This window comes from Vombatus ursinus, unplaced genomic scaffold, assembly GCF_900497805.2.
Source record: "Vombatus ursinus unplaced genomic scaffold, bare-nosed wombat genome assembly UNPS02014779.1, whole genome shotgun sequence".
NCBI lineage: Eukaryota > Metazoa > Chordata > Mammalia > Diprotodontia > Vombatidae > Vombatus > Vombatus ursinus.
In genome coordinates this window covers 65,806,851-65,819,002 of record NW_020954557.1, presented here as the reverse complement: position 1 = coordinate 65,819,002, position 12,152 = coordinate 65,806,851, and the positions used below count along the sequence as shown (strand labels likewise).

The 12,152-nt window shown below is 34.4% G+C and overlaps 1 protein-coding gene across 1 annotated transcript in view; it reads left to right on the top strand.

Annotated features, from left to right (window-relative positions):
• The window catches only part of LOC114045905 (polypeptide N-acetylgalactosaminyltransferase 13), an 816,024-nt gene that overhangs the window by 196,703 nt on the left and 607,169 nt on the right, over positions 1-12,152 (top strand). The gene's annotated exons all lie outside the window — the stretch shown is intronic.

Here is a 12,152-nt window from a genome sequence, read left to right as displayed (position 1 = left end):
ATTTATTTTGATTTATCAACAATCCCTTCCATATGCTTTTGAGTTTAAAATTTTTCTCCCTCTTCCTCCCCACCACCCTTCCCAAAATGGCATACAATCTGATATAGGCTATACATATACATTCCTATTAAACATATTTTCACATTAGTGATGTTGTAAGTAAGAATTAGAACCAATAAGAGGAGCCACCAGAAAGAGGAGACAAAACTCAACAGAAAAAAAAATGGCAATTCAACTTCCATAGTTCTTTCTTTGGATGTGGATAGCATTTTCCATCACAAGGCCTCTGGAGATGGCTTAGATCCTTGTATTGCCAGGAAGGGTTAAGTTTATCAATATTAGTCATCACACAATGTGGCTATCATTGTGTACAACGTTCTCTTGCTTCTCACTTCACTCAGCATCAGACCATACAAGTCTTTCCAGGTTTTTCTGAAGTCAGCCTGTTCATCATTTCTTATAGCAGAATAGTATTCCATCACATTCATATACCACAACTTGCTCAACCATTCCCCAATTGATAGGCAACCTCTCAATTTCCAGTTCTTTGCCACCACAAAAAGAGCTGCTATAAATATTTTTGTACATGTGGGTCCTTTTCCCATTTGTATGATCTCTTTGGGATATAGCCCTAGAAGTGCTATTGCTAGGTCAAAGGGTATGCACATTTTTATAGCCCTTTGGGCATAGTTCCAAATTGCTCTCCAGAATGATTGGATAATTTCACAACTCCACCAACAATGCATTAGTGTTCCAATTCTCCCACATATTCTCCAACATTTATTATTTTCCTGCTTTTTCATGTTGGCCAATCTGATAGGTGTTATGTGGTACCTCAGAGTTGTTTTGATTTGCATTTCTCTAATCAATAGTTATATAGAGCATTTTTTCATATGACTATAGATGGCTTTAATTTCTTCATCTGAGAACTGTCTGTTCATATCCTTTGACCATTTATCAATTGGGGAATGGCTTGTATTCTTATAAATTTGACTTAATTCTCTATATATTTTAGAAATGAGGCCCTTATCAGAAAGACTGGTTGTAAAAATTCTTTCCCAATTTTCTACCTTCCTTCTAATATTGGTTGCATTGGCTTTGTTTGTGCAAAAAAACTTTAAATGTTTAAGTGTTTTTCAAAATAAATTATTGTGCTTTGGTATTGAGTACATATATTGTTGATTATAATAGTCCAATCCAGGGGTTATAACCAAGCTATTACTTTTGATAAATAATTAGCAGAATTCTGACTTTGGTCTATATCATATATAATGTTGTGGAACAAGTCATTCATTTGTTGCAACAAAGAAAAAATACTAATTGCTGCATGTTGACAAAGTAAACACACAGTTACAGTGCTTGAATTTAATTTTTCTTCTTATTTGCAATGAATCCATTCAGCATCTTAGTTATAGTCTGTTATAATGATATTCTTTGTAATTGAATGTATTGAATCTTTGTATCTGTAAAAAAAGTAAATAACATGAAATGATAGAGTGGTAAGTGTGAAATTGGAAAATGAAGAAATTTGCTTATTAAAATGAAACTTAAATGGAACATCTAAAAATTCCTTTCCCACAAATTATGTTAGGAAAAAACCCCAATATAAATAGCTCCAAAATATCTATCCAAATTATTTTTTAATTTAATTTATTTTTAAATTTATGTTTTCTTATATTGGATACTGTGTGAAATAGGCCATTATTTGGAACAAGGAAAAATTTTGGTCATACAACATTTTCATTGTGTACTATAGTATTTTTTATGAAAATGCAGCTATGAAGAAATAACCTACCTGGTACATAGAGATCTGGCAATGACCAATAGATCAATAAACATTGTTAATTGCCTAATATATGTCAGCCACTATGCTATGCAAAATTGAGGAGATCTGGGTTGAGGTCCTGTCTGTGATAAATACTGGTTCTGTGAGCCTACACAAATCATAAGTGTCCCCTGGAAACTGTCTAAAATGACTAAGTTGTAGAACACAAGCTGATCTACACTGGTAAAATTTTCCTCAGTTGGCGTTCCCCTGACCATTGAAATCTCAGGTCCAGACACCTTACCCGAAAATTGCTGCCATGAAAGGGGAAATTGTTTTATTGTTTTCTGTAATAATTATTAAATTAAAGTCTTTTATTCATGAAGTGAATGCTGAGTTTTATCAAGACACAAGACTAGATGATAAGAAATATATGTAGAAAAGAGGTTGTCAATCAACATTTTCTGATTTCTTGCTCAAACCTCCCTATCATTATGCATCGAGTACTCTATCATTATACATTGTGTCCTTACATCCCCCAAACAGTAAAAAGAGGTTAATTTTAAAGGGGAAAGTTTATGTGTACAAAATACATCTTTGAAACTTTAACTGTAGGAAAAAATGTAGAAAACATAGAGTTCACTTCTAATGCATGGAATTATGGAATGTAGATTCCAATGTCCATGAAGAAAATTAATGGAGTAATTTAAAAAATCAGATGAATTCATATTGTATAATCTGTCATCTTGATCTTTTGAATTAACCTTTTTTTCTTTTTTATTTTTTTTTTAGTTTTCAACATTCATTTCCATAAGATTTTGAGTTCCAAATTTTCTTCCTATCTCCCCCCCCACCCCAAGACAGCATGCATTCTGAATAACACTTCCTCTAATCTGCCCTCCCTTCTATCACCCCTGCTTCTCTTTATCCCTTCCCCTTCTATTTTCCTGTAGGGCAGTATAGATTTCTATACCCCATTTCCTACATACCTTATTTCCCAGTTGCATGTAAAAACATTTTTTAACATTTGTTTTTAAAATGTTGGGTTTCAAATTCTTTCCTTTCTTCCCTCCCCACCGACCCTGATTGAGATGGAAAGAAACTTTGATACAGGTTATACATGTATAGTCATGCAAAACACTTCCACAGTAGTCATGTTGTGAAAAACTAAGTATATTTCCCTTCATCCTCTCCCGACTCCCTTTATTGTATTCTCTTTTTTGACCCTGTCCCTCCTCAGAAGTATTTGCTTCTGATTACTCCCTCCCCTAATCTACCCTCCCCTCTATCATCCCCCCTGCTCTCTTTTCCCCTTCCCCCTATTTTCCTGTAGGGTAAGATAGATTTCCATACCCAATTGAGAGTGTATGTTATTCCCTCCTTAAGCCAAATCCAATGAGAATAAGATCAACTCATTCCCTCTCACCTTCCCCCTCTTCCCCTCCACAGTAAAAGCTTTTCCTTGTCTGTTTTATGTCAGATAATTTTCCCTATTCTACCTCTCCATTTCTCTTTCTCCCAGTACAATCCTTTCTCACCCCTTAATTTTGTTCTCCAGATATCACCCCTTCATCTTCAACTCACCCTTTGCCCTCCCCCTCTCTCTTTCTCCATCCATCCACCTGTCTGTCTATCTACCTATCTATCTATTTCCCTCCAACTACTCTAATACTGACAAAGGTCTCATGAGTTACAAATATCATTTTTCCATCTAGGAGTGTAAACAGTTCAACTTTAATTAAGTCCCTTAAGATTTCTTTTTCCTGTTTACCTTGTCATGCTTCTCTGGAGTCTTGTATTTGAAAGTCAAATTTTCTATTCAACTCTGATCTTTTCATCAAGAATGCTTGAAAGTCCTCTATTTCACCAAATGTCTTTTTTATCCCTGAAGGATTGTACTCAGTTTTGCTGGGTATGTGATTCTCAGTTGTAATCCTACTTCCTTTGACTTCTGGAATATTATATTGCAAGTCCTCTGGTCCCTTAATGTAGAAGCTGCTAAATCTTGTGTTATCCTGATTGTGTTTCCACAATACGTGAATTGTTTCTTTCTGGCTCCTTACAATATTTTCTCCTTGACCTGGGAACTCTGAAATTTGGTTACAATATTCATGTAATAATTCATATAATATAATATTTTCCTCTACTTCTCTTACTTGCTTCTCAAAATCCTTTTTGAGTTCTTCCATGGCCTGGGTGTAGGAGCTTTGACTTTGTTGTCTTCTTCTGGTTGTATGTTTTGATCTTCTTTGTCACCAAAGACTCTATTGTCTGACTCTTTTTGCACAGTTTGCTCATGATCCCAGTCAATTACTTGAGTTTTAAACTTTTTGTTAAGGTAGTGGTCTGCTTCCAGTGTGGAGAATGTACTGTCCCAAGCTTCTGGGGTTTTGTGCAGCTGTTTTCAGAGATACTTCTAGGTACCCATAAATTTTCAGTTCTTCCCAGGTGGTATGATAAGGCACAAGGAGTTTACTCCTTTTGTGGCCTGTGCTCTGGTCTATGAGTGACCACGAACACTCTTTTCTTCCATGGCATTGTGAGGAGGATTCCCTCTCAATGACCACCACCAGCTACACCACACCAACACTCCTCTTTGCCCCAGGATCATCACCCAGACCTGCGACACAGATGCAAGTGTGGGCAAAGCAAGAGAATCCTGCTTCAGCACCAGCAAAGAGACCCCTGCAATCCCCTTTTGATGAGCAGCTTGATCCCCTTTCTGTCTGTGGGTCAAGAGCTCTGGAAGTAGCTGCTGCCCTGGGGCTGTGCTTGGACTGGGACTGGGACAGAGCTTCTCTCTCACTGAGATCTGACAGACCTTTCCTATTGACCTTCTAAGTTGTCTTTGGTGTTTGTGGGTTGAGAAGTCTGGAAACTGCCACAGCTGCCAGTGATTCAGTCCCCTGAAGCCTGCTCCAGGTTTGCTGAGGCCTGGTTTTTGCCTGTGGGGCCGACACTGAACTGCTGAGCTCCTCTCCCAGCCTAGGCACAACAGACATTTCCTGTGGAACTTCCAGGTTGTCTGTGGCTGGAAATTTGTTTCACTCTGTCTTTTTGTGGGTTCTGCTGCTCTACAATTTGTTTAAAGCCATTTTTACAGGTATTTGGAGGGGTTTGGGGGAGAGTTCAAGCAAGTCACTGCTTTTACTCCACCATCTTGGCTCCACCCTAAATTAATCTTTACAATGTATATTTCAGATCTTATTTAAAAAAAAGTGCAGGAAATATTATGATGCCTTATTCCATGGCTGAATTTCTTTGATATTTAAATATCAAAAATGTTTAATAAAAAGAATTTAAGAATACTGCAAAGGAATATCAATTGACCAATGTATTTTTTTAAGGTCCATAAGGCACAGAAAATAGCAATAACATATGTTTTTTTTTTATTTTAAAGTTAAAATTATAGTAGTTGTTTGTAATTATTTTTATCTAAATTGAATTTTTATAGAAAGAAAAAAAACATAGTAAACTATAAAAATATTATTGTGTCAGCTGACATACTCGGTCCTTACATGATTAAACAAATAGACTGAAAATCTTAAAAATAGTGCATCTTTCTTATTTTCCTGGAATGAGTAAACTCTTATTTGAAAACTTTGATTCATCTTATGATAGAAAAGAGAGAGGGACTTGGCATTTTAGTATCTTATCTCCAAATAGGCTTAGAAAATGCAAATTTCTTTTTATTAGTAGTTGCAGTTCTTTATCTAATAATTAAAGGCCATTTTTTTCCTTTTGTGAAAATATTAAAGCAAAATGAAATGAAACCAATGTAAAATAATACTAAATTTATGCTGAAGATAGATGCGTGTAAAATATCAAGATAGTTATAACATCTATCCACAAATGAGTAGTTTAGAATTCCTCAAGCCTGGATGATACCTTTGAGGCCACCCTGTTGGTTAGACACATACATAAATGCTGTCACAATTTTTACATCATGGTATAAAACTCAGATTTTTCTCCTAATTACTATTAACATAAGACAGCCTCCAGCATATTCCAAAGTTATCATTATGTTGAAGATTATGTCAGTGCTACACAGCTAGTTTGGATCTAGCATGGTAGATTTTAATTTTAGTTGGTGTATTTTTTCCCCAGCTGTATTGAGTGATTTCTGTACAATTTGTTGTGGCCATTCAGTAACTGTTGAAAACACCAAATTGACTTAGTTCTGTTTTAGTTTCTTGGTCTGTTTTGTTTTCTTTTTTGTTCCCTTTAATGAAGAGACTGCCCCAATTTTTATTTTATTTTCTTTTTATCCTATGGACAAATGCCTAACATTTGTTTCCCATGGTTAGACTAAACCAAATAAGTTAGGGGTTAAGTTTTCTTAGTTTAGAAAAGAAACAACTAGATTGTGTTCAGTCAATCAACAAGCATTTATTAAGCACTTACTCAGTGCCAGGCATTGAAAAACAAAGCCCTGAGGACACACAGAAAGAAAAAAATGACAATCTATGCTATCAAGAAACTCACAGTCTAATGGAGGAGACAACATGCAAGCCACTATGTACAAACAAGTTATATGCAGGTTAAATAAGATGTAATCAATGAAGGGAAGGTACTGGCATTAAGGAGGCTTGGTATTCACATGAACAGTACCACGGTCCTTTTGTTTAACATTTTAAATCATAAGCATTTGAAGCAGAGAGAGGAACAAATATGTTTAGCTTTCACTGTATACCAAGGCACTTAGGCCATCAATGTGTCATTTTAAAAATGATTAATGGAACAAATTTCTAAGCAAAATACTAATAGTTTGATATACTATATAAAATATGTTCTCATCTATTTCTGAAGCACATATGCATTGGCTTAAATGGATGATCTATATCTAATACATCAGTTCAAAGAAGACTTTTAAGATTTTTAAGACTTTAAGATTTCCTAGAACTACATTAGAGGAAAAGGGAAACATCTGTACTATACTGGAAAAATCTCAGAAAGGTGAGTTAGGAGACCTAGTTTCTGGTCTGAGATCTTGTATTAATTATTACTTAACTGGCTGTTAAGTAATCTTATCTGTAAAATGAGATTAATAATACCTGCCCTTATGCTTTAGGGTTTAAATAAATGCATTCATTAAGCATTTACCATATACAAGGTATTGTGCTAAACACTGGGGATACAAAGATAAAATAACAGCAATCATAATAATGATAACTAATATTTGCATAGCATTTAAGGTTTAGAAATTGCTTTACAAATATAATGTAATTGTATCCTTATAGAAGCCCTGGGATGTAAGTGCTATTATCCACATTTTATAAATGAAGAAACTGAGGCAGACAGATATTAAATGATTTGTCCATGGTCACACAACTAGTAAGTCTCTGAGGCTCTATTTGAGCTCTGTTCTTCCTGACATGGAAAAAAAAAAACCCTGACATTTTATGCGATGTTCAATACTCACTTTTGCAATGGAGTATGGAGATTTCTTATATCTCCTCTTTAGGGTCAAGCTTGCTCTTTGTAATTTTGCAACATTTATTTTCATTTTTGGTGGTTCTTATTTTTTAAATTTACATTGTATTAGTCATTGTATATATTGTTTTCCTTGCTCTACTTACTCCACTTTGCATTAGTTCATATAAATCTACATATTTATTATATTCATCATTTCTTACAACACAATAATGTTATATTCTATTTATATTCACGTACAACAATTTGTTTAGTCATCCCCTCAAATCATGGACATCTACTTTGTATCAAGTTTTTTGCTGACCTTTAGTACTTTGGATATGTTCCTGGAATGAAAGAGAGAAATGAGGACTAGATATAGAACACATAGGAGTTTATGAGATTATGAAGATAGAAAGTGCAAAGAGAAAAAAAGCCCAGAATATAGTCTGATGACACCCTTACAAAGGGGATGGGACAGGGAGTAGGTTGGTTGTATTAACTGATGCATTAATTCATTAAACAAATACTTTCTGACTACTTAACATACATACTAAACATTGTGGAGGATGTAGAAGTTATATAATCAATTCTTCCTAAGATTTGTCTGGTTCCAGTATCTGTTGATTTTTTTTTATGTTTTAAAATAAGGAAATAGAGGTTTTCTTGAATGAAGTAAAAAATGCAAGAAGTATGGCCCCATTATATGTGTTAATCTGGGGAAACATTTGATCTAATACGCCTTATGTGAATGAATAAAACTAATGGAACAAGGTAACAAAGTTTGGGTTTAGTTATTGTATTTTGAGTGCCTACTATGTGTTGATAAAGAAATTTCAAAACAAAACATCTAAAATCTATCCTGAAATAGGTCAGTAAGGTAACTAAATATTCATAAGCATTCTTAAACCTGATAAGTATACAGAAAATATTAAATGCAATATATACATATAATATGTGAATACAAATTTTTAAAAAAGAACATAAGAATTATTACATTTCATTTTGTTTGATTGGCACATGCATGAGTTAACAGAGAGGAGACGTAAGAGACTATCACAACTAAAAAAGCATGGAGATAGTCATTAGTTAAATGCATGGGGCATAGCAAACAATTTATTGGTGGAGTACCAAGTTAGGCAGTAACAGAATATGAGGTGGGAACATATGAGGAGGCTATGTATTTGAAGATTTCCAATTCTTGGATGGCAATTGTACATTAGAAATGAGTGTTATATAAAGGAAATTCTTGGTCCACTCATTGCAATTAGAAGAAAATCAATAGTTTAAATTTAAAAGCAGATTGGGCTAAAAACCTTTAAGTAGTCATGTTGCTAAGTTACACACAAGCTGAAATTATGGATGGTGTTCATGAATGATGCTTTGCAATTGACATTAATATCAGCCAAGAGGTTTTTTTTTAATTCTGTTATTAAAAAAAAACAAAACAACTAAACCTCCCTCTTGGTGTCTCAGTCAGTCTCCTTAAAAATTATAGAAGTATAAATAATATTATTTTGATGATAACAGATATGATGATTTCAAGGTAATCTCTTTGACAAATCAGTAAAAATCCCTGCATTCACTTTTTATTGAGTGGGTAGAAAGTTCTTATTCAATCGTACAATGGAATAATAATGAATTTTCTCGTATTCTAGAATCTGTATGGGACATTTGAGAGGAGAATACCACATTTCACATCTGCCATATTTTCCAATTCAGACTTTATGCTTTACTACTATTAACAGACTCCTACTCATTTAAACAATGATTCATCATATTCTATGACTTACAACATTTATTATTTACTTCATGCCTATGTTTATGATGCAGATGCTCAATGCTATTATTTTTTAAATACAATTTCCTGAATTAGTTTAGTAGTCTGCAAAAAAAAAAAAGAAAAAAAATAACCACTCATACTTTGTTCAAGAATCCTGTTAGCAATGCTTTGTGTTGGGACTTAACATATGGTAGGAACTCAATAAATTTTTGATGGTGGTGATATTGAAGTATTAATAATTAATAAATGTGATTCAAGAAATCACCTAATTGTAAGACTGGGTAGGCATTTGAAAGATGATGTAATCATTTTTTCCTGTCTTACTAAGAATTGTTATTCCATTCAAGAAATATTTACTAAGCACCTACTATGTGCATGGCATTTTGTGTGTATGTTTATATGTATGTATATATGTGTGTGTATGAGTGTATATATACATGTAATCACTTCCATGGACTTTTCCCAACCCCCAGTATTTACTCATTTCTCCCTCTTCAAGTTACCTTATAGTTACTTATGTATAAGTTTAGATAGATAGATAGATAGATGGATAGATAGATAAATAGATATAGATACGTGTATTTTTTTTTCAGAGAAGAATATTAAGACACGGTTGTTGTGAAGATCAAATGAAATAATATTTGAAAAAGTTCCTAGTATATAGTAGATACTTTGTAAATACTTATTCCCTTTCCCTTGCTATTATTTGATATCATTTCTTATTTTAAGTATAGGAAATTATAAGTTTTTCTTAGAGATTTGCAAAGAAGGGTTTTCACATCTACCAAAGATCCTAAGCCTCAAGGCATCAGAAAACAATAAGGCCTATGCCAAAGAGAGATCACATCAATTAAAGATCCTAAGTCTTAGAAATGTTTAAGTTAATAAAAGGCCTATGCTTATGGGGACTTGAAAATTAGAAAGAGGACTCATTCCATATATGTCGTACCTTCTGAGAGTTCTTATACCCCATCATATAAGATTAAGGTGATGGAACTGTTTTTACGTGTGAGTTCAGTCTAAGCTTCAAGACCCTGGTCACCACCATCATCATCTTCTGTGTTTTCAAATATGTAGGAGATCCCAATCCTTAAGGTGCCTGAAAAGTTAAAGGTGCTGAACCAAAGATGATTCATACCTGTCAGACATCGCTATAATATCCAGCCATGGGATTTGATGTCATTATCCCTGCAGTGACTCAATTATCACTCATCATAGACATCTGGAGGGTATTTTTCCCTGTCCTACGAAAGATAAACTGATCCTGTTCTTCCTGGTATTCAGTGACCATCTGCTGAGGTGAAAAATCCATTTGCCTTTCTATCACTCCCCATATTATCTCACTCATCTACCTTACCATAGTCCATACCTTTTTTTATCCTTCCATTTCATTATACCTTCTGGTATATCCATTCAATTATTAACCAATTCCCTTTCACCCTAGATATTTTAGGTTATGTTCTTCCCAGCTTCTTGGATGAACATAAAGTTGGCTTCTCCTAGAAGACACTGTAACTACTGCCCATCCTATTTAAAATGTTGTGTACACTTTTTTTCCTGTTCCCTGACACATTGGGCCAGAAAGGAGAATAGAGTTAATCTTTTTGTCACCACTACTTCCAAATTGTCTCTTTGTCACCATTATTTAGCAGTTTCTCTTCTTTTGAGGTTCAGTACATCCAACTACAGTTTAGCATCTAGTCATCTCTCAACCTTTATTTATCAATCTTTTGTGAAGTTCAGCATCTGACTTAGTCTTATTTTCAACTGCAATTTATGCCTTCACACTAAGGAGACTTTAGTTTTCATGAACTAAGAATTATTCAATAAAACCAAACCCCCACCCCCCTTTCTGCTCATCAGCCTTATCAATTCCCACAGTAATTGTCACATCTTAAATCACACCTTCACACATAACTATGCTATCTCTTTCTCTTAGAAGGAAGCATAGCACAACATGGTGAAGTATTGACTTTGGAGTCAGGAAGACCTGAGTTCAAATCCCACTTCTGATAGCAACTTTGTGTTCAAGAACAACTTAAAATTTCCTTGGGAATCAGTTTCTGCAGAAGAAAAAAATAGTAACTATTCTGACTACCAGATTGTTGACAAGATCAAAGGAGATTGATCTTAACTTCTTACCCTTACATATTTCCCTCTACTTCATTCCTCTTAGTTCTTGAACATTATCATGACCTCAAGTCCCTCAAGTTCCAACCCTATTCTCCTAGTCCATAACCCCTGCTTAGGTTTCACTGGCCTTTCTTCACAGTATTTACCTTATAGTTCAGAAGTTTACATGAATGCTATGTATAACTATCTTCTCTTCTTCAATCCTTGTCCATGATCTGTCACTTCAGATACCTTGCCAAGCCCCCAGCCTTCTTTACCCACACCATCCATCAACTTCATTCCAACATGTGTGATGCTGAAAACTGCTGGAAAAAATAACACAAACTATGTTCATCACACATTTGCTTTCCATTATCTCATATTGGTCACTAATGCAAAGCAACCCCTTTATACTTCTCTGGAGGATTAATATTCCCTCTGGAACCAATGATGGTTATTACAAGCTGTGTCTTTTATTCAGGATCCCAATATAATTTCCTCTTCAATTCTTTCAGCAGGAGTTCCCAATAGCTTCTTGGAACCAAATGCTACTTTACCAAGAAAAAAGAGGTTATCTACCTTCTTTCCTGCTGTACAACTCAGAACCCTTCTATATTATTCCCTATTCTCCATGACCTTGCTTCATTTCTGTGAAAAGGTGATACTCTTTGGCTTTAGTCATTTCTTATCTTCTGACTCCCATTGCTGTCTAAAAGCAAACTGTTATCTTTCTCATGATTATTCAAAAATGTTCTCAATTCTGCCATTCCTTCAAGATATTGTCCTATCTCTTTATGTTTTTTACAATCAAATTCTTAGAAACAGTCTTATATATTACTTGCCTCAATTATTCACTCCCACTCAACTTTTCAACTCCATGAAGTCTGCCTTTTGAGACTTAATTTGAATGGAAACTGCTTCTTCAAGATTAATGCAGATCTTTTATCTGGTATATATAACTACCATTTATCAGTTCTTATTCTAATTGACTTCCCAATGACTTTTTAATACGTTGACCACTCTGTCTCACTGCGTATTTGATTCCTTAAGCTTCCCTAACACTACCCATCTAACCACTCC